Raw genomic sequence first — 23,362 nt, 5'->3', positions numbered from 1 at the left:
TGATATCCATGCCTCTTTATTTTCCTAGCTAATACATTCAGTATTGTGTCTAAAAAGTGTCAACACCCTCTTCTTCCAGATCTTAAGGGAATATTTTCAGTCTTTTACCATTAAGTATAATGCTAGCTGTAGCATTTTTGTTCAGCATCAAGCTGAGAAATCTCCCTGTAGTTTAGTTTTCTGAACATTTGTATTAAAGATGGATGTCGAAAGCTGTCACTTGTATTCATTGCATGAATTGATACAGCCCTGTGCTTTTCCTTTGTTAACTTGATGATATGGCAGCTTTTATTGACAAAATCACAAACATTGCACCAGTTTTGTTTTTTATTTGCACATGGAGAAAGTTGTACCTGTCCTGTGTGCTTCCCCATGCTGCCACTGAATTGTATGCACTGGTCTGTTAGAATTTTTATCTAATTGAATAAGGGAAGGTAGATGCTTTAGTTTAGTTGTTTGTTTGTTTGTTTGTTTTTCTGTACAGTTTTGTGTGCTTTAGATGGCAGACTGGTACTGGCCTTTTCAAATGCATTGAGTTTGTAATTGTTGCCTCCTTTTCTGTTTTCTGGGAGAAAGTAGAATCTATATCAATCTTTCTTTAAATATTTGAAAGAATTCTGGGCAACCACCGGAATCTAAATATTTTGTTAGGGGATTTTTTTTTTTTTTTTGGATCAAGTGGGGTTTTGTTTGATTGTTTTATGGCACTTCAACTTACCCATATCCATTGGCTGAGTTTGGGAGATCTATGGATTTGAAGGAATAAATGCATTTCATATAAGTTGTTAATGTGTGAGAAGGTTTGTAGTACCCGATGCCTCCTGTTGATATCTAGTCTGTAGGTCTATAGGTATACCCAGAATCATTTCTTAATTTGCTGACTTACTGGTCTTTCCAGGAAGCCAGTTTCTGTTTAGTTGTTTTCACTATTGTTCCTATTCTTCTCTGTTAGGTAGATTTGTGCTCATCATTTCTTCCTTTCTACCTCTTACCTGGCTTCTCTCTTTTCTTCTAGAATATTGATGCATGAGAACTTTCTCTTTCCTAATGGGAACATTGACTATTGTAATATTTTTCCTACCACTTTCCCAGAAGATCATATACACTGATTATTTTTTTTTCCTCTGTGTGTGTTCACAGGTACATGTTCATGCATGTAGGGGCTAGAGGACAAACTAAGGTGTCATTCTTCAGGTGCTCCTGGCCAACACAACTCAGGGATATCTTGTTGGTCACTGTCTCCCCAGCATTGGGACTCAAAGCTTGTGGCACCATGCCCAGATTCATTCTTTCTTTTCTTTTCTTTTCTTTTCTTTTCTTTTCTTTTCTTTTCTTTTCTTTTCTTTCTTTCTTTCTTTCTTTCTTTCTTCTTTCTTTCTTCTTCCTTCCTTCCTTCCTTCCTTCCTTCCTTCCTTCCTTCCTTCCTTCCTTCCTTCCGTCTTTTCTTCCTCTCTTCCTTTTCTTTCTTTTTTAAACACAAGTCCTATTGATCAAACTTGATTCTGTGTGCTTAAGCAGCAAGCACTTTGCCAACTGAGCTCTCTCCCTAGCTTCTACTGTGACATTTCAGTTCTTTGTATTTGATGTTTCCTGCTGCTTTCTCTTTGGGTCATGGATTAGAAATAGGTTATTTCATTTCCACAGGTGTGATACTTTCTCTGTTTTTCTATGACCCAACATTTGGTTTGAATCCACTGTGCACAGATACCACACTTTGATGTTCCATTTCTTTTAAATTTACTGAAGTTTGTGTTGTAGCCTAAGCTATGTCAGGCCTGTTCAATGCTCAGAGGTGCTGGAAAGAAAGAAAAATTCCTGTTGTTGGTAGACACTTTTGTAAATTCAAATTAAATCCTGTTGATGGATAGTTGGTAAGATCCCTGTGTTCCCTACACTACCTGTCTGGCTTGTCTGGACATCTCTTACAGAGAGAAGTGTTGACGCCTGCAAGTATATTGTAGATTTCACAGTTTCCTTGTTTGGAAACACATTTTTGATTGCTGCATCTTCGTGGTGGATTGAGCTTTTATCACTATGTAAATTTACATCTGTCTCTCACACTTTTATTTGTTCTAAAAGGTCGACTCTTCCCTATGGTCATATAGTCATTTTTATGTTGTATATATTTCATTCCACTGTATCATCTTCCCTGCCTTCCTTCCTATGGATTACCCTAACAGTTTTTGGAAAAAAATGTAAATTTGTTTAAATCATTTGAGGGTAGCTCTTTGTTTATCTGTCCTAGGGTGTTTTTGTATTTTCCTGTTACATATAAATCAAGTTTTATGGTATAATGGTATTACTATTTCTTACTGGTTCAAATATAAAAACATAATCTTTCTATATTTTCTCTTTTCAAGAATTTGCTCAGAGCATTCCCCCTACCCAAAGTGATTTTCCTGGTTATCAGCTCACTTAGTTTTATTTCAAACAAAACCAGTCTCCTCATTTTTCATTATTCCTGAGCAGTGTCTCTAGGGACACAGTCCTGTGCTGACAGTTATTCACATTTAGGACTTGAATCACATTTGTGCAGCTGTTTCTAGTCTCTGATAAAGTCTCATGTCTTAGAATTTTGTTTTGGTTTTCCTTCTGTGCTCTACCTGCTGCTGCTCTAAGATTCTCTTTTTTCATTCAGTTTTCAGATGTTTGATCATGATGGGTGTTGGCTGATTTTCTTTGGGCTCATCTTATGTTTTACCCAGCCTTTTTTAAATTTTATTTATTTATTTTATTAATTGCTGTTTATTCACTTTGTATCCCAGCTGTAGCCCCCTCTTTTGTCCCCTCCTAATTCCACCTGCCCTCCATCTCTCTTCTCCTGCCATGACCCTTTCCCAGTCCACGGATAGGGGACATCCTCCTCCCCTTCCATCTGACCCTAGTCTATCAGGTCTCATCAAGACTGGCTGCATTGTCTTCCTCTGTGATCCACCCCCTCAGAGAGAAGTGATCAAAGAGCCAGCCACTGAGTTCATGTCAGAGACAGTCCCTGCTCCCATTACTAGGGAACCCACTTGGATCCTGAGCTGCCATGGGCTACATCTGTGCAGGGGTTCTAGGTTATCTCTGTGAATAGACCTTGGTTAGAGTATCAGCCTCAGAAAAGAACCCTGTGCTAAGATTTTTTGGTTCAGCTGCTCTCCTTGTGGAGCTCCTGTCCCCTCCAGGTCTTTCTATCTCCCCCTTCTTTCATAAGATTCTCGGCACTCTGCTCAAAGTTTGGCTATGAGTCTCAGCATCTGCTTTGATATCCTGCTGGGTAGAGTCTTTCAGAGGCCCTCTGTGGTAGGCTCCTGTCCTGTTCTCTGTTTTCTCCTTCTTCCAATGTTTCCCATTTGCCTTTCTGAGTGAGGATTGATCATCTTACCCAGGGTCCTCTCCTTCTTGCTTAGCTTCTTTACGTGTACAGATTTTAGTATCATTATCTTATATTTATGTCTAATATCCACTTATAAGTGATTATATACCATGTGTGTCTTTCTGCTTCTGGGGTACCTCACTCAGGATGATCTTTTCTAGATCCTAAAATTTGCCTGCAAATTTCATTATTTCCTTGTTTTTAATTGCTGAGTAGTATTCCATTGTGTAAATATACCACAATTTCTGTATCCATTCCTCAACTGAGGGACATCAACGTTGTTTCCAGGTTCTGGCTATTATGAATAAAACTGCTATGAACATGGTTGAGCAAATGTCCTTGTTGTAAACTTGAGCATTTTTTGGATATATCCCGAGGAGTAGTATAGCTGGAGCTCAAGGTAGCACTATTCCTAATTGTCTGAGAAAGTGCCAGATTGATTTCCAAAGTGTGTACAAGTTTATATTCCCACCAGCAGTGGAGGAGAGTTCTCCTTTCTCCACATCCTCTCTAGCATGTGTTGTCACTTGAGTTTTTGATCTTGGCCATTCTGGTATGTGTAAGGTGAAATCTGTGTCATTTTGATTTCCATTTCCCTGATAGCTAAAGATGTTGAGCATTTCTTTAAGTGTTTCTCTGACATTTGATATTACTTTATTGAGAATTCTCTGCCAAAAAATCCAAGACAACATGAAAAGTTACTCAACCTCTTAACTCTATGAATTTATATATTTTGCTAAATTTGAGAAAGTTTTAGTTGTTGCTTCTTCAGATACTATTCACTCTTCATCCTCTTTCACCTCCTTTTGTTTCTGAGACTCTCTCAACACAAATACTACTAGGTCTTTCACTGTCATCTTACATTTATCCAAAGCTTTGTTATCATTTTCTAAGGTATTTTTCTCTTTGACCTTTTAGTTTGGATTGAACATTTTCCATTTCACCTTCAAGACACCCATTCTGTAGCCCTCTCTGCCTCTGCTATGGAGCTTTGCCTTTGTGTTTCTAACCCCAGCTATTCTATTTTTTAGTTCCAATTTTCCACTTAGCTTCTCTTTTATCTACTATTTCTTGCTGAGAACTTCTCTATTCCCCTTCATTTCAGGGAAGCTCTTCATTGCTGTCTGGCACATTCTTACGGGAATGATTTTAAAAGCTACATTGGAGAATTCCAGAATTCTAGGATGTACCACCTCACTTAGCATCTACCACATTTCTTTTCTCTGTAGAGTTCAGAATTTCATAGTTGTTTTTGTTTTTGTTTTTGTGTGGCTGATGAGTTTTTTAATGGAATAAGGCAGAGTTTGTTCTGAGCCAAGCATGAGCTACCATGGCTCATAAGAATCTTGGATTGATTTTCCCCTGGGTGACATATTCCATTGTAGAAGAAGTTATATGAGCTTTATATAGTCATAAAATGAAAGTGGTAAGTCAAGGCATTTCCACATTGTTAATGACATCAGGTAGATGAGTTACAGTGAAGTAGAGAAGTCTCTCCTTTAGGTTCCAGATCCTGTGTGGTGACATTTTTAACATTTGAGATTGTAGACACTTGTAAAATTGAATATGTTTCAAAGGTTTTATCTAATTGACAAAGGGGATGTTATATTCTGGATGCTTTGGGTATTACTTAGTGAGACCCTAAGTAAAGGAAGGAGGAATCAGCTTTTCTTGTCAGGTAGAGGTCTTATGCCCAGCTTCTTCTAATACCCTACAGGGTTGTTGTTACTGCAGGAGGGGCAGAGAAGTCCCTGTTCTGTGAGTGTCCTCCACTGATACTGCAGATGGAGGCTTGTTACTGATGCCTTAAGAGTAAGTCCTATGCCCTAATTTGGCCCTTTCTAGCATAATTTTAACCATGTACAGGAAAGAGCTCTCCTTTTCTTCTGCAAAAACTGTCAAAGGTCAGACCTTCACTGGACCTGGGTTAATAGGGCTTGGTTTCTGCAGTTTTCTGGGGCAGTCTACTGTCTACATTTTATTTTCCTAGAGAAAATGGGGGGTTCATTTTGTGTGTGTTTTTTTCTTATTTTTTATTTTTATTTTTATTTTTATTAATTACAGTTTTACTCACTTTGTATCCTACCTGTAACTTCCTTCCTCATCCCCTCCCAATCCCTCCCTCCCTCCCTCTTCTCCAGGGATACAAGGCACATATCTAAACATAGTAAAGGCAATATACAGCAAGCCTATAGCCAACATCAAACTAAACAGAGAGAAACTTAAATCAATCCCACTGAAAACAGGGACAAGGCAAGGTTGCCCACTCTCTCCATATCCCTTCAACATAGTTCTTGAAGACCTTGTTAGAGTAATAAGACAATTAAAGGAGATCAAGGGGATACAAATTGGAAAGAAAGAAGTCAAAGTATCTCTATTTGCAGATGATATAATAGTATACCTAAGTGACCTCAAAAATTCTGCCATGGAGCTCCTACAGCTAATAAATACTTTTAGCAAAGTAGCTGGATACAAAATTAACTCAAAAAATTTATTAGCCCTCCTGTATACAAAAGATAGAAGGGCTGAGAAAGAAATTAGGGAAACAACACCCTTCACAATAGCCACAAAGGACATAAAGTACCTTGGTGTGACTCTAACCAAGCAAGTCAAAGACTTATATGAAAAAAAATTCCAGTTTCTGAAGAAAAAAGTAGAACCAAATATCAGAAGGTGGCAAGATCTCCCATGCTCATGGCTTGGCAGGATTAACATAGTAAAAATGGCGATCTTACTAAAAGCAATCTACAGATTCAATGCAATTTCCATCAAATAACCAACACAATTCTTTACAAACCTTGAAAGAAATATTCTCAACTTCATATGGAATAATAAGACACCCAGAATTGCTCAAACAATCCTTTACAATAAGCGAATAGGTTGTTTTGGCTTCAGCTATATCTGTGGTACAGCCCTTTATGGAACATACTTTAGAATATGTGGGGCAAATAGAAAAAAGATATGTGAAACCATTAGTAAAGTCTGGTTCACTAGCCTTGTGTCATTCTTCATGGCACAAAGTGTTGTATATCCTTCTTATGGCTTCTCTGTACTTTTCATAGTCAACAGTTCTTTAATGCGTTATATGCAGTTATTTGCTCATCTTCGAAGGACTAATGATGGGTAGGCAACTTGGGCTGCCATAGAAGACACCATAGCCTTTGAGTCTTTAAACAGACTGGTTTTGTTATTGTTGTTGTTGCTGCTGCTGCTGCTGTTTGTTTTTTGAGTCGAAGATCAAGTTTGTGACTAGCTTGGTTACACAGTGAGAGCCTTCTCTGCTTTATAGGCAGCCCCTTCCTGACAGTATCCATAAATGAGGACTGGAGAGAAAAAAGGAGAGATGGCAATGCTTGCACATACCTGTATACTCACAAAAGAGTAGGGATTTGGGCTGGAGCCGGCTTTCCCTCTCCTTGTTTTTCTATAGCTGTCACCTACCAGTTAGATGACTTCATCCAACCTAAACACTTGATCACCATTTCACCATTTGAACTTTATAGTCACCTTAGATTTTTTTTTTTTTTTTGTCTTGTCATAGTGCTGATATTTTTCTGGAAGCATATACTTAATGTGTTTGGGATTTAACCAATTTAACCAGATTAACATTGGTCAGTTTCTAAAAAACAAAACAAAAAACAAACAAACAAAAAACCAAAACATTCTGGACCAAGTGTGGTGGCTCAAGGTTCAAATCCATACACCTAGCGATAGAGCAGTGATTGGCTAGTGTAGGCGATTTAGCAAGACCCTGTCTCAAAACAACAACTAATCAGGCTAATTACTTTCCAGTTGGTCACTAGCAAATCTCAGCATGAACTTTGTACCTAAATTTTCAGGAAGTGCCTAGTTTGAATATGTACCAGGTCAGCCTCATTGCTGGGGAATAGGCTGGCCCAGGAAGGAAGTGATGCCTGTAGGGAAATTTCTGCAGTACGAAGCAGTCTTAGCATTTATAATATTAGTCATATTTTCTTTTCAACTGGCAAACTTTTCTTTTCTTTCCTTTTCTTTTCTTTTCTTTCTCCCTCGGCTTAAATCTGGTAGAACATATGATTGAAATTAAATTCTTTCACATAGAGTTCTATGGGGTAAGTGTTATAGAAATGTGAACGCTCTGAGCAGGCTCACGAGCTTAAGCCCAGCTCTTCCTCCCATAGTGTGTCCTGGCTAATTCATTCAACATTTGCAGGTCACAGAGCAAACTATCTACCAAGGCAAGAGGATAGCCTGTGCATCCTCTCGCATCTTATGAGGTAGGTGGAACTGAGGAGGCTGAGCTCACCCAAAGACTCTTAGGAGAAGTGGGCCTGGGGGAATTCCAGTCCACAGCAAAGGAAGATTGATTAGGCTTGATTAGACTGTGCTGGAAGTTGGCTCTCTACCATGGATGTGTAATGTTAATAAAGTGCTCTCTGGTGCATCTCAAGTTTAGTTTTTGATAATAACATCACAGAGGGAAGCCTCAGTGCACTTACGTTCTGAGGGGCTCTGAAGAACCCAGAGAGCAGTCCTATTGGCCTGTCACATGGGACTCCCCCAGAGAAAGATGGCAGACCATCTACCTTTATAGAAATTCAGTATTAAGTCCCGTGTGCCAGCCAGTAAGCTCATGTGTCTCATGCTGTGATCATGTGCTGCCTGTGCTGAGAAGCTATGAGGCAGCCAAGGACTCCTCTCATTTCCCTCCTTCCGTGCTTACCTCCATGAGGACTGCGCCTGTGTCTCCTAAACTTAACCTTCTTATATTTTATTACAATTTTTACTTACCTAGGTGAGTGCGTGTGTACAAATTCATGTAAAATCATGAACCACAGCACACATGAGTCAATCTTAGGACAATTTTATGTTCTCTCCTTCTACCTGTAGGTCTCCAGGATCAAATTCAGTTTTTCACACTTGGTGGAAAGTACCTTTATCCTCTAACCCAGCTTGATGATTCTATATATATCATACAATATATATACATATATATCATACATATGTACATCATACATATATATGTATCATACATATATTATATATAGTTACACAGAAAGGCATTGGAGATTAAGACAATTTAAAAAATGGCTGAAAATTAATTCTTTAAGTTACGATTACAAAATAATCACTTTGAGTGATCATTCACAAATGCAGTAAAAGGCACATAATTAAACACAATTAAGAGTTGGAAATACAACAAAAGTGCTACATACCATTTAAAAAGCAAGAATCAAGTAAAATTAGTGGAAATGAGAAATAGTCATCAAATTAGAAAACTCAGTGTAGGCCTAGGATTCCAGGTGAGATGCACTTCATGGAGCAGAAGCAATTTCCTGAATGAGTCAGAGGGAAATAGGAAAGAATAGTGAAAAGCAATCGCAATGATGTGACATCAGCACTCCGTGGTTGCTCTGCTCCAGGTCCTCCCAGATGCTTCCTCTGTGTCAGTAGCCCTTGAGAGAAAGGACCATTAATTTTAGATTAGGTCAACTGTGGAAATGCACTTAGTACATGAAAATGTACACAGTATGCCCAAGGTCACTCATAAAACAGGTCTGGAAGGCTGAATTCTCTCATAGAGAGAGAGACTAAGCTCCTAACTGCCTAATCAGGTGCCTAAGCAGGTGTTCCACATACCTTGGCTGGCACTGTGGAAAGGGGTAATGGAAAGAATGAAGGAAAGACATTAAAAATTGTGTTTAGAAAATTGGTAAAGGTTCAACTTTCATATACATAGACAAGTGAACATGTTTTAGAATGTATTAAGTCACATAAGGAAAGGCAGATGTTCTGGACAGTTCAGTGGAAAAGCCAAACCAGTACAGATTTACATGGCATAAAAAGATTTGGAAATGAACACTAAAATTGTTTATCTACGATGGGCAGTGAGTCAAAGCTCTACCAATTAAACCATTCCCAGAAAGCTCAGTTTATACATCTGTCAATTGCCCACAATCTGAAAACAGCTGCAAAATATCTCAAGCAGTCAACAGGGTGGAAGCAGCTAACTCCAGAGTGTGTTGTGGGGGAAGGAGAGCTTTCCACTGAAACAGTGCTTCTGTACAGAAGACACGATCCACAAGAATTGCTGAGAATTTAATAATATCAGTATGAAGCATAAATCCTCAGGTTCAGGATATGTGAGTCTGAAGAGGGATGTGTAATAAGAAAGGAGCCAAAGAAATGCTGAGCAAATAAAGCTGCAGAATGCTGAAGCCAAAAGAGGTTCTGTAAAAAGATAGAGGAAAAAATAGATAACTGAATGAGGGCGGAATGGCAATTAGACAGACTCAGAGCTTTTAAAGGCAACAATAGGAGCCCCAAATTGTCATAATACTTTTAAACATTAAAAGAAGATAATTATCAACCTAGAATTCTGTCCCAAGATAAACCATGCTTTATACTAAGGGGAAAATTTACTATGCAGGATGCATACTGGCTTAAAAGAAATGACGAGAAAATAAATTTAGGAAAAGAGTGGGCAAAGTAAGTAGTTTAAAAACCCAGGTAAATGGGTGTTTGTGTGTGGGGGGCATAGGTTATTATAAACAAGGTTGACTATATAAGATAAGAAAGCTAAATCTAATATTAAAAGCAGAGGGTGGAAAAGTAGCTCAGAGATAGAATGTCTTCTTACAAGGCTGTGGCCTCAAAACCACCAGCAGCCAAAAAACCCAGAGGTGGAATTAAACTATTGGAAAAGAGTGGTGTGAGAAGCAGTGTTTATGCAGTGCATGGAGTAAAATGCTCATCTAGCAGCCCAGAAAGACCATAGGAACATCAGGTTTAGTAAAGTACTCAACTTTAAAACGATTGACTACAACCAGAAGATACATGGATTGTATATTCATCCTCAAGACAGGTAGTGAGGACAGGAGCAAGGAAAATGCAAGAGGATGCAGAAAGGAGAAAATTCAGTGAGCAAATGAGTGGAGAAGCCAGTCAAATCATTGGAGGGTAGAAACAGACCATCACAGCTAATCAGTTTAAACTATATAGATTAGTCAGATGGTTAAAAAAATCAATCAAACAAACAAACAAAACCAGACGTCTCTTAGCAATAACTAAAGAAGAAAAATATGTAAGCTGTTCAGTGAGAGCTAAACTCATGTGCTCAAGAGGTGAAAGCAAAGGCAGACAAGATGCACCATGAAAAGCAAAGAACCAAAGAGCTAAATACCCAAATAGACATTGTGAACCCTTAACAAGTTTGTTTTGCATGCAAAAATGTGGAAATATGTATCTTTCAATACTGAGATTAGAAATTGTTTAATGGGAAAATTTGTGACTTAAATACCAATATCAAGAAGGTATTAATAGTATTTAGAGACAAATAAGGAATAATAAAGACTAAAAATTCATTAAATAAGAAGATAGAATAGACATAAATAATACTGGCTTTTGAAAAGAACTAATTGATATACCTTGAGAAATAATTTCAAAAGTAACAAAGGTGTTGCATGTGGTCCCCAGTGTTTGAGTTTGTTGCTATAGACAGACATTTAAAACATACTGACAGCACTGTAGATAGATTTGTGTCAATAGATTTAGAAAATTTAGAATATGACCTTATAAAAATACAAATATGGATCAAAATCAACTTAGCTTTAACTATATATAAAGAATTAGTTCTTTTATGCTACCTTGGGTTGAACCCATGGCCTGCAGAGTTTACACGTCAGGCAAACATTCTACCACTGAGCTGCATCTCCAGCCTATATTTTATTTTTAGGAAAATTTTGCAATTGTCCTCTCTTGACACTCACCCACTCACATGCACAGCACCCAGCTCATGTTATCCATCCACCAGTGTAATCCCTTTGTTATAACTCGTGGACCTACACTGACATTTCAGTACCATCCAGTCAGTATTGTACATTACTGTTCGCTCTTGGAGCTGTACATTCTATGCATCCAGATGAATAGCCAGTGTCTTCCATTATCCTACGGAGTACATTTAAGACAGAAAAAAGTGTGGGGCCCACCTTTCATTGGGAGACTGGCAAGTGTAAAGTGTTATAAAGCACTGTTGGAATTTGTTAAAATCAGTGTTAGTGTTGATGCTATGTTATTTTTTTTTAATTCTTTATTACACTTTATTCACTTTGTATCCTCCCTGTGGTTCCCTCCCTCCTCCAGTCCTAATCCCTCCCTTCCTCTACCCTCTGCATGCATGCCCCTCCCCAAGTCCACTGATAGGGGAGGTCTTCTTTTCCTTCCTTCTGATCCTAGTCAATTAGGTCTCATCAGGAGTGGCTGCACTGTCTTCTTCTGTGGCCTGGTAATGCTGCTTTCCCCTCAGGGGGAGATAATTAAAGAGCAGGCCAATCAATTCATGTCAGAGACAGTCCCTGTTCCTGTCACAATGGAACCCACTTGGATACTGAACTGCCATGGACTACATCTGTGCAGGGGTCTTAAGTTATCTCCATGCATGGTCCTTGGCTGGAGTATCAGTCTCAGGAAAGACCCCTGTGCTCAGATTTTTTTGGTTCTGTTGCTCTCCTTGTGGAGTTCCTGTCCTCTCCAGATCTTACTATTTCCTACTTCTTTCCTAAGATTCCCTGCACTCTGCCCAATGGTTGGCCATAAGTCTCAGCATCTGCATTGATAGTCTGCAGGGCGGAGCCTTTCAGAGGTCCTCTGTGTTATTTTGTAATCAGCCATGATGTTCATTTTACTGTAATTAACAGGGGAGATGTTGAGAACAAAAGCAATGTGAGACCCTTAATAGCACCTGCCCAACTTCACTGGCTGTCTTGAGTAAAAATACTGAACTGTGTATTTAACAGTCTGGTAGGCTAGCCTTATGCCATCATCAGCTGTTTCAGTGATTACCACAATTCATCTGTGTAAAAGTTGTGGCTGATTATCTGGCTCTTAGGTACAGGTGCAACCAGGGCTATTTGAAGTGGTTTGTTCCAGACTTTTTGCTGTCAAAAACTTTGATGATCTCTAGATGACTCTACAACCTTGGCCAGAGAGAACAAAAGAGAAAGCACACTCCTCACTCCAGGACAGACTGTATATGATTAGTACTAAGTAAGGTCATGATTGCCCCCAAACACAATTGTCAGTGACAGTGGTCTTCACTAAAAAGCAAGACCATAATTGCCCCCACCCCCAATTATAGGCTTTGATTTGTCCAAATACTTTCTTGGACTACCTAAGAAGGCTTCCCAGGCTCTGGTGTCCTATAAAAGGCTGCATTTGAGTTGCCTTCTCTACAGTGCAGGCTCAGCTGGCAATTTGAAGAAACACCAGAGGCAGAGAGTGGCTGGGACTGTGTGACAGCTGAAGCAGCAGTAGAACAGTGTTTTGGCCTGGCTGCAGCTGACCCACACTGAAACATAGCCTTTTCTGGCAGAGGGTTGTCTAGCAATTGGTCCTGCCTGGACATCCCATGCCCTAGTCATCCAGACTGTACCTGGGGCTTGAGCAACCCTCAAACTGCCCTCGCCTGACAACTTTAAAACTGGCTAAATTCTAAGGGCCAGATATGCAGGCTCCAGAAAGAGCCTCAAAAATTTGAACAGCTGACTGGCAACATATTCAGTGGCTAAGAATGCCTTCTGTGTCTAAACAGTTCATTCTCTCCCTCCAACCCTGGCCCTTTCTAGAAAGTCAGAATTAAAACCATACGGTATGCAACCATTTGCACATTGGCTTTTTTTCCCTCGTTAGTAACATGTATCTTTGATATATCCATGTTTTCTCATGGCTTGGTATCTTGTTTTACTTTGGCACTGAATCACCTTCCATATTTTGGATTTTCCAGTTTATCCACTTGCCTACTGAAGAGCATATCCTTTCTTTCCAAACTTTGGCAACTGTGAGTAAAGCTGATCTCAACAGTTGCATAGTTGTGTAAGTGCAAGTTTTCCACTCCTTTGGGCAGTAAATTCCAGGAGACAGTTGTTATTTTTATTGATAACAGTATGTTTAGTTAGGTAAGAAACTGCCAAGCTCTTCCAAAGCAACTTACTGTTCTGTATTCCCACCAGCAAAGACTGGGGTTGAGGGGGAGGTCTTTTCAATACCTCCACATCTTTATGAACTTTTGCTCTTGTCAACCTTCTGGATTCTGGCCGTTCTGGTAGGTGTGCAGTGGCATCTCACTGTTTAATTTGCATTTTCTAGATTACACTGAAGGGAACATTTTTCATGTGCTCATTGCTGTTTTTCTCTTTGGTGATATGTCTTTTAAGCTGTCTGGCACATCTTTGCAGTGTTGTTTTCTTATTGTTGAAGTTTAAGTGTTCTGTGTATGGCTTGGTAACTCGTTCTATCCAATTATATCTTCACAGATATTGTCTCAGACTAATTTACCTTCTTATCCTTTAATCAATCTGCTTTAAAAAAAATAATTACAGAGTTAGGTATGGTAGCACGTGCCTGTAATCCCAGCACTCAGGGAGGCAGAGAAAGGTGAATCTTTATGACTTGCAGGCCAGCCTGGTCTATCAAGTGAGGCCAGGACAGCCAAGGCTACACAAAGAAACCCTGTCTCATAAAACAAACAAACAAATAAAAATAACAATTACAGAAAAATTTTACCTCATATAAAATTAACACTTACAAACATAAATGCTTAATTTTTAATTAAAATATTTCCCCCATTAAATCTAATCGTACTTTTGAAGATAAGAGCTCGTTGATTATCCAAGTTTTTTTTTTTTTCCATTCAGGATATTTTTTTTTCAGGTTCCAAGTGCTAGGTTTACCAGAACACACACACACATACACACATATGCACACACAGAGAGACACAGACACATAGTAGCTGGTGCCATTGGCTGTTTCTGGCATCTCCTGGAGGGCTATGAAAATTTTCCTTGAATAGTCAGTGACTATGGTATGTGGAACAGAATAAAACTTTTACTTGCTACCATGCAAAAAAAAATGTTTAAAACCACATAATTTTAAATAATAAGTTGTGGGGAGGGAGACGAGAACAAGGGATCATATGTGGGGAGAGTGGAGAGCAGAGGTTTGAGGTCTGGAAAGAAAAGAGAAATCTAAGGAAGGAGCATCACTGAGACAAGCTGGAAACCTGCAACAGGGCAGGTTACTGGGAAGATATGGTGATGTCTCTAGCTAAGCCTCCTGGCAGCAGGAAAAATGAGACTTGAGGAGGCCACCTTTGAGCCAGGCAGAACCTATAATGGTGGGAGGGGAACAACAATTCACCTGCAAAATCTTCAAACCAAAGTTTGCCATACCTACAAGATAGGCAGAGATAAAGATAGATTAGAGACCGATGGAATGACCAAACAATGCCTGGCCCCACTGACACCCACCCCATGGGCGAGAGCCAGCCCCTGACACCATTAAGGATACTCTGTGTTTACAGATAGGAGCCTAACCTAACTTAACCATTCTCTGAAAGCTTCCCCACCCCTGCCTCTGCCACAGCAGCTGATTGAATCAGATGCTGAGACTCACAGCCAATCATCAAGTGGAGCTCCGGAGTCCTGTGGAAGAGTGGGAGGGAAGGACAGAAGGACCTAGAGGGGACAGGAATGCTGCAAGAAGACCAGCAGAGTCAACTAACCTAGACTCATGGACCTTACAGAGAGGGAGACACCAACCAATGAGCATAAGTAGGCTGGACCTAGGCCGCATACACATAAGTAATGAGGGGCAGGTTGATATTCATGTGGACTCTGTAGTAAGTTGGGCGGAAACTGTCTATGACGTGAACTCTGTTGCATGCTTTCCAGCTTCCCATCACTTTGCCCTAGCTGGGCTGCCTTGCCTGTCGTTGTGGATGAGAAAAAGCTTAGTTCCAATGTGACTTTATGTGCTGGGGTAGGTTGATGTGGGGAGGTTTTTTTCTGAAGACAAGGGGTGGGGAGAGAAGATGGTAAGAGGGAAGAGGTTGAGAGGAGGGAGAGGACTACAATTAGGATATAAAGTAAATACATAAATTTCAAAAAATTAAAAAATATGAAAAGGAAATGCATAAAAGCCTAGACGAGAATGAGCTATCATTGTTCATTGACTATATTTTTTCCAGAGAGTCTATCTAAACAAAATATATTAGATGGTGAAAAAAATAATAAAAATATGGAATATATTTCCATTTTCTTACAACAGTCAATTAGAAAATGTGACATGACGCTTTTCATGGCCAGCATCTGTAGATGTTAAACATGATCAATGTATACTGAAAAAGGCCTTCCTAAATGTCTAGTTACATCAGTGTGTGCCTGGAAAACACAATGCCATGAAGACAGCATTTTTCCCAAACAAAATTTAATGTTACTACAACTAAAGTCCCAGCAGGATCTGTATGTGATTGGACAGATAGATCTTAAAATTTATAATGTGGAGCAAAGAGAATGGACCTGTTTGTAGGGCATGTCCTGCTATGTGTAAATACTTTTTCATGCTAATCATATTCAGCTGGACTCAGTCAGAAACATACAGATGCATTGTTGATGGTGGATTGATTGTATATCCTGTACTACTTAGAACCAATTAATGTTAAATCCAGTTATAATTATCCCAGAAGCACACATGGTATTACATTGTCTATAATATGCTGTGGAATAAAGGGATACTCCAAAGTAAATTACACAGAATATTAGGGAGGTTATAAACATAAGATCACTGGAGTGAAATAAATGATGTTCCCATAATCTCCCATAGCTACTTCATTCCATTTGTCCGGAGCAAGGGTCAGCCAACCCCATTCACTTAAAAGGAATCCCCAAACAGTACAACTTCTATTATTTTTGAACTTCATGCTGTATAGTAAGTTATTCACCCTGTATAGCTGTTACTTTGCATCTTCTGATCTATTCCCTCACCCATGTCCTTCCCTTCTGAAATCCCTCTGTCCTTTGTAGACACATTTTTATTCTCTTTCTTGAGTGTACTGTTCTGGAAGTTTCCTTCCTAGGTTTCAGCTATACCTCCCAAGACATTGGTTCTTAACTTGTGGGCCATGACCCTTTGGGGGTCGAATGACCCTTTGGCAGGGGTCACCTTAGATCATCAGAAAACGTAGTTATTTAAATTATAATCCATAACAGTAGCAAAGTTATAGTTTTGAAGTAGCAACAAAAATATTTTTATGGTTAGGGATCACCATAACATGTGGAACTATATTAAAGTTCATAGCATTGGGAAGGAGGCGAACAACTGCCCTACGATCTCTGGTTGGTAGAAATGACTGAGATTTTGATGTTTAAATTTTTGTGGCCATGCCACGTGATAGGCTGCATGGATGGCTGATTGCAGATTCTCCACATTTAGAATACAAAAATAGAACTAAAACAGAATTATCTACACTAGATATGTAGATCTGGCACAAATATGTAAAACTCATTTAATACAATTTGTGTGTTTTAAGGAGATGTGAGTCCGGACCTATTTTATATCATGAAAGCTTAACATGTTATTGGTAACTACTTTTTGTCTCTTTTTGTGAAATTTGAAACAAATTATGCCTTAAACTCACTGTGTTCTAAGACAGATGTGTTGCCTCTTCTGACTTTTTTCTTTTTTGTGGTTGTTGTTGTTTTTGGATAAATCATATTTTCATCTTTTTTGGGTGTGGGGGTTACTCAGAGCTCAGAGGGAATGGGCTGATTTCTCATGAGACCTCATTTATTAGGAGTCATTCTTAACCCACATGATGGATACATATCTGTGTCTACAGATATGTACATATGTAGCAGTACAGTCCACCTGGATATCTTTTAAAATTTTTCATTAGTTCATGGATACAGTTTCATTTTGGTGAATTCGCTTTTTTAATTTTAATTTTTTGTATTAATTACAGTTTATTTACTTTGTATCCCAGCTATAGCCCACTCCCTCATTCCCCCCCATTTCCACCCCCTCTCCCTCATGTCCTCCTTGCCCCTCTCTAAGTCCACTGATAGGGGAGGTCCTCCTCCCCTTCCATCTGACCCTAGCTTATCAGGTCTCATCAGGACTGGCTGCAGTGTTCTCCTCTGTGGCCTAGCAAGGCTGCTCCTCCCTCAGGGGTGAGGAGGTCAAAGAGCCCGCCACTGAGTTCATGCCAGAGACAGTCCCAGTTCCCCTTACTAGGGAAACCCACTTGGATACTGAGCTGCCATGGGCTCCATCCGACCAGGGGTTCTAGGTTATAGCCATGCATGGTCCTTGGCTGGAGAATCAGTCTCAGACAGGCCCCTGTGCCCAGATATATTTGGACCTTGTGGAGCTCCTGTCCTTGCCTCCAAGGTGTTAGTCTTGCTGAGCCTCCTAGAGATTGGCTGACCATTGTTTTGCTCAGGCCAGTGACTCTTCCTCTATGGATGGCATGGTCACTTTTTGACTTGCTGGCATGGACTGGTCTCTTATGTTCTGCAGTAGATAACAGTGATATGGAAAGTGCTGAAGTGGCTGGGACAAGATTCACTTTGATGCAGAACCAGGCACTCCTGTCAGAGCTGAGGGGGAGATCACAGGAGAGATCATAAGTCCTGTCCTTTATTGTCTAGATGAGTGCTAAAGATTCTCCTTTCTTATGTGTTCACTGGCTCTGAAAACAGAATATGAAATCCCATGCGCACCTTCAATTTGTTTCCAAGACTCTTTTCACACATAACTGCTTGGGACTAGATATACCACAGGATCCAGCTTCCCAAAGCCTCCATGTTCCAGATTACCCTGAGTGCATATGCCATTATGTCCTCTGCCAGGGACATGGATAGTTTTATTTTTATCAGTAGAGTTCTGCCCAACTCACATGACCATTACAAAATAGAGAACCCCAATCTGAATATTTCAGTTACATTTCCCCCATTGTCCTTTCTATAGTTCGGGTGAGTATGGGGCTCAGAGCTCTCCTTATGTGCAGGCTTATGTCCGCCTTGGATGATGGAAAGTTGAGGCAGCCTGAAAAGGCAGCTCTTGATAGGACAATGGGACTATATCTGATATCCTCAAGAACTAGTCACATGTGTTATATCTTTCAGCCACTGAGGGGAAGAAAAGGTAGATTGCATTTATTAATCAAACTAAAAATTTCAGATACATACAAAAGAGTAAAGTGGAACCCTCTTGACCAGTGATTCTCAACCTGTGGGTCACGACCCCATTGGTAACTCTAGCTCTGATAATATTTTTGTTACTATTCATCATAACGGGAGCAAAATTACAGTCATAAACTAGCAAAGGAAATAATTTTATGGTTGGGATTTATCATAACATAAGGAACTGTATTAAAGGGTCATAGCATTTGAAAGGCCGTGAACCACTGTTCTAGACTGTCCTGCCCTGGCCTCCAGTGTTATCAGTATGTACAGCTTTGAGGCTGAAGATTCCTTCACAGGAGCTGCTGTGTTCTGGTATCTGTGGGGGCAACTCTAGGAGCACAAGGCTGGGCTGATTCAGAGCCACTGGGGTCCAGGACTGGCTTTGGACACTTGAGTTTCTGAGGAAGAGCTATTTTTAAACTCAGTGCTTTGCAACAGGCTCTTTTCTTTTTAAACCTGTCTTTTATCTAGCCAGAATGTTCAGAACAGATAAAGTGGTATTAGCACAAATCCCTTGCACAAGTTTACTTTTGTATCATTTATTGATGAAATCAATTTGCCTGTGGGACAGAACCAGGAAACTGCTGCCTTGAGCACTGGAGTCTGTTTGGATAGTAGCTGCAGTGTTACAGCCCAGTCCATCTCAATGCCCTGTTTATATGAACAACATTCAGAAGTCATGGAGTCACCCAGGTTTGCTGTTGCTAATGGCAACAGTGTTTTATCTTGTAGACCATTTCTAGCAACCCATTTCACTTGTGGTCTTGAAAACTCTTCAATTAAATTGATCTAAATGCTTGAAGGAAAAGCTTTTAGGAACTGCTTTTTCTCATAATTGAATTATGGATCTAAGAGATGCCCATAATAGTATTTGTTATAAATATAAACATCAGTCAGAAGAAAAACCCAAACTTAAAATATACAAAAGCTCTTGGCTTCAGCACACCTCTGACACTTTCTGTGGATGTTTTGGGTCATCAACCTTGGTAGGGACCCAGGCTCACTGTGAGAAACTGTAGGCACAAGCATGAACTTCTTAAAAGGGGAATGCTGAATTGAAGTCTTATGTGGTGACTCATGTGTAAGAGATTCGAACATGTGTGCATTGAGGGGAAGAGAAAATCCTGTTACACTTTTCACCCAGAAAGGAGGAAAATAAGCCATATGAATACAGTGGTTGCCTTTGAAGAGCTAAAACTTCAGATCCAGTCACTTGAGTGTAGGTTGACTTTTATCTCCATTTTCATATACAATAAAAAGAAAATAAAACATTTTATGATATTCTGAAGTGTGTCTGCAGAATCTCAAGATTCCAGAGAACTGGTTAGAAAGTCACATACTTCCCTTAGTCACTGTGATGCCAGCTATTTCCTTCCACGCCCTATTTATAATGTGGCTTACTGACAGTCATGTACAGATGTAGCCAAGTGTGTTTCCATCCTGGGAGATTCAGTATAAGTAGGTAGATATGTCTATTACTGTCCCAGTCCATCCATGATAAATTGTGTCCCTCCTTCCCTTTAAACTTCATCATATTTTTGTTTCATATTCAAGTCTTGACATCCTTGTACATTTTCCCTTTGAAATTCATTTTTTCTTGATGTAATATTAAAAAAAAAACATAATGAGAAATCCTTTTAGTACACCACAGAGACCAGTGGGCATGGCAGTAACAGAAGAACTGCCTCTTAGGAGATCTTAAAAATGTGCCTTTAATCAGATCCGTGATGTTGGCCAGGTGTGGTATGCACAGCTGCAGTTTCCTCACTTGGGAGACTGAGGCAGGAGGATTCAAAATGCCTGGCTAGGCTAGACTACACAGCAAGACACTGCCTGTGTTCCAAAACACACTTTTTTTTCCTTGTCTGATTCCCATCTCTTGCCAATCCAGAATGTATCTCTCCGGTGTGGCTTCAGCTTTTCTTGCTGTCTACATAGCTCATCATAGTGACTGTGTTCTCCCTTCCCAGTTGAGTATAAAAATATTCTCTCTATCTCTCTGTCTCTCTGTCTCTCTGTCTGTCTCTCTCTCTCTCTCTCTTTCTCTCTCTTTCTCTCCTTCACCCTTTTCCTTTTTCTCCCTCCCCCTCTACCTTTCCGTTTTCAAACCCCTCTCCCTCTTCCTCCCTCCCTCCCTTACTTTCTGTCTTTCTCAGCTTTTACCCTCTTTTCCCCTAAAGCTCCCCAAGGACAAATGGGTGAGACTGTAGCTCTCTGTGGCCTTCATGTAAGTATTTCTCTCTGCCTTCACACTTGAATGGTTTCCTTCTGCTTAGACAATTCCTTTGTGTGGTTTCCTGTTCTCGCCCTCCTCTCTGGCTGTTGCCTTCCAGTGGAGCTCCTGTCAATGACGTGGGCTCTGCTGGCCTTGTCCTTTGTGGCATCAGTCATTTTTGTTCTACATGTCATCATTGATGCTTACCAGCAGAACCTCCCACCATGTATTGAAAATTATTTCAACCTCAACTTTAATTACTATGTTGCTCTTTGTTTTTCCAACTATAATATATTCTTTAATTTGGGGAGGATATTACTCTTTTAAAGAATTAACTTTTCATCCAAAGTTTTCCTTTTTTAATTTCTTTTATTTGTAAGTGTTTTAAAATATTTGCCAGTGATTGTGTGGCTCCCAGTGAAGATGGATCATCATTGGTGTCTTGTGATTCAGACTTTTCCACTGAGGAACCTAGGGCATACAACAGGCTGTCTGAGGTGCTACATGGGCAGCCCCAGCTGGGGGCCTTGGTTGTCAAGGTGAGGGGGCTTTGCTGTGTGTAGCTAGAACCTTGAGCGGATGCTTGGGTTTTCTATTTATTTATTTAGAAACTGTGTAGGTCACATAAGGCATCCAGTGTCTTTCTTTATCACTATCACTTATGTCCTGTGACAGTTCTCTCACTGAGGTGGGAGCTCACTGCTTTCCCTAGGCTGTCTGGCAGAGCTTTGGGGATCTATCTGTCTCTGCCCACCAGTGCTACAGGTACAGGTGTGAAGTGCCATGCCTGATATTTTGTGAGGGTGCTGGGGTCTTCACCCAATGAGTTATCTCCCCGTTCCTGCTGTTGTTTTCTTGGGGCTGTTTATTTTTCTTTACATAAAAGGTAGAGTTTTAAGGATACAAAGAATTTCAATTATTCTGATATGGGAACAAGAAAATGGCTATCATCAAGCAAGGTTTGTTCTGTTTAGTTCTCTTTAAAAATCTCTGAAAGCAAGACATAAAGCACCCTGGGAAGAGCAGGGGCAAAGCTCTGAGTTGGATATGAGGCAGAAGGCACAGAAATGGGAGAAAGTGGGCAGTGGTCTTTCCTTTGATTTCCTTTGGGTTCGACAGCCCTAAAGGGCAAATGGGTTTTCCATTGACTGTCATAAATAATACAGCAGGTTCTATCAGTAAGAAACAGTTTCCACTGAGCAGCACTGGGGTGAGAGGGCCCAGAATATGAAGCCTGATATACTTGGTAGTAGGAGTGTGGTCCCTTTGGTTCAGTTAGATTTGAAAGGGGCTCTTGAAGCTTGATGTGTTCTTACCTTCTGTCAAACTGACACAAAGTAGAATTGCCTCAGAGAAGAGGAAGTGTCAATTGAGGAAGTTCCTCCCTCAAACTGGCCTGTGAACATATCTCTGTGACATTTTTCTTGACTAATGATTGATGTGTGAGGTCCAAACCCAATGTGGGCCACGCTACCTCTTCTGGCTAGTGTCATGTCAACTTGACACAATCTATTCATCAGAAAGGAGGAAGCCTCAATTGAGAGAATGCCTCTATAAGCATGCTGTAGGTAAACCTGTATGGCATTGTATTAATTAGTGGTTGATGGGGTGGGGGAGCTTATTGGCTGGGGCCAACCCTGGGTTGGAGGTGCTGGGTTCTATAAGAGAGAAGGCCAAGCAGGCCAGCTGGAGCAAGACCGTAAGCAGCACTTCTTCACAGGCTCTGTATTAGTTCTAGACTCCAGGTTCCTGCCCTGTGTGAGTTCCTGCCCTCACTGCTTTTGATGGTGAGATACTGTTTGCAACTATGAGTCAATCAAATAAACCATTTCCCAAGTTGCTTTTGGTCATAGTGTTTCAGGAACCTGACTAAGACATGACCCTTGGGCAGGTGGCTGTATAAGATAACAAGCTGAGCTAGCCATGGGAAGCAAGCTAATAAGCAGCATTACTCCATGGCCTCTGCTTTGATTTCTGTGTTCAAATTCCTGCCTAAGTTGCTGTTGGTCGTGGTGTTGACCATAGCAACAGTAAGCCAACTAGGACTCTGGGTCACTTTCTCTAGGGAGCTGCCTGATCAAAGACTCTGCAGGTCTCAGATCTCAAAACATCAGAATGTAGAAAACTTAAGAGATGTTTAGCACAAACTGTTAGTTTCCACGGTTATTCTATCTTTCTGGTGTGTATGTGTTTCCTTTATTCCAATTATAACTCCTATGTTAGGATATATAAACATAAGGGAGAAAGCTAGTGTGCTTTCATGTAAAACACTTAATTTGCCATCCACCCAACTGCCCTTATTAGCACTGTTGTCTAGAATCTCTGGGGCGCTGCTGGTACCCAGATCCTGCAGCTATAATTTTAGTCATTCAAAAACCATTTGTTAACACTAGTCAAGTGTGAGCCCCATTCCAGGTTTTCGGTCACACAGGTTAAGTGTCTGCTCAAAGAGGTCTCCTGTAGGTATGGCACACTTCTCATCTCTTATTTCTAGGTTGCATGTTGGTTAGGAGCTTTGTATTATATACCTGATGGAAGACATCTGTGCTGGTTAGTCAACTATCAACTTGACACAACCTAGACTAACCTAGGAAGAGAGTCTTAATGATGAATTGTTTAGAACATGTTGGCCTGTGGCCATTTTTGTAGATGATGGTAAGGATGTCTTGACTGCTAATTGATTTATGAAGGCCCAGCCTAATTGTTGGCAGCACCCTTCCTCAGGCAAGTATTGTGTAGCAATTTCCTCTGAAATAAAACCTTAGAAGGAAGCTCATTAAGACACAA

At 40.2% G+C, this 23,362-nt stretch overlaps 1 protein-coding gene across 1 annotated transcript in view; it reads left to right on the top strand.

The window, feature by feature from the left end:
* Window positions 1–23,362, top strand: part of LOC110561495 (neuronal acetylcholine receptor subunit alpha-7) — a 142,422-nt gene that overhangs the window by 104,430 nt on the left and 14,630 nt on the right. The window lies entirely within an intron of this gene.

Source organism: Meriones unguiculatus, chromosome 14, assembly GCF_030254825.1.
Source record: "Meriones unguiculatus strain TT.TT164.6M chromosome 14, Bangor_MerUng_6.1, whole genome shotgun sequence".
Lineage (NCBI taxonomy): Eukaryota > Metazoa > Chordata > Mammalia > Rodentia > Muridae > Meriones > Meriones unguiculatus.
Note: the sequence above shows the minus strand (reverse complement) of the source record. Positions and strands in the feature narration are given on the sequence as shown.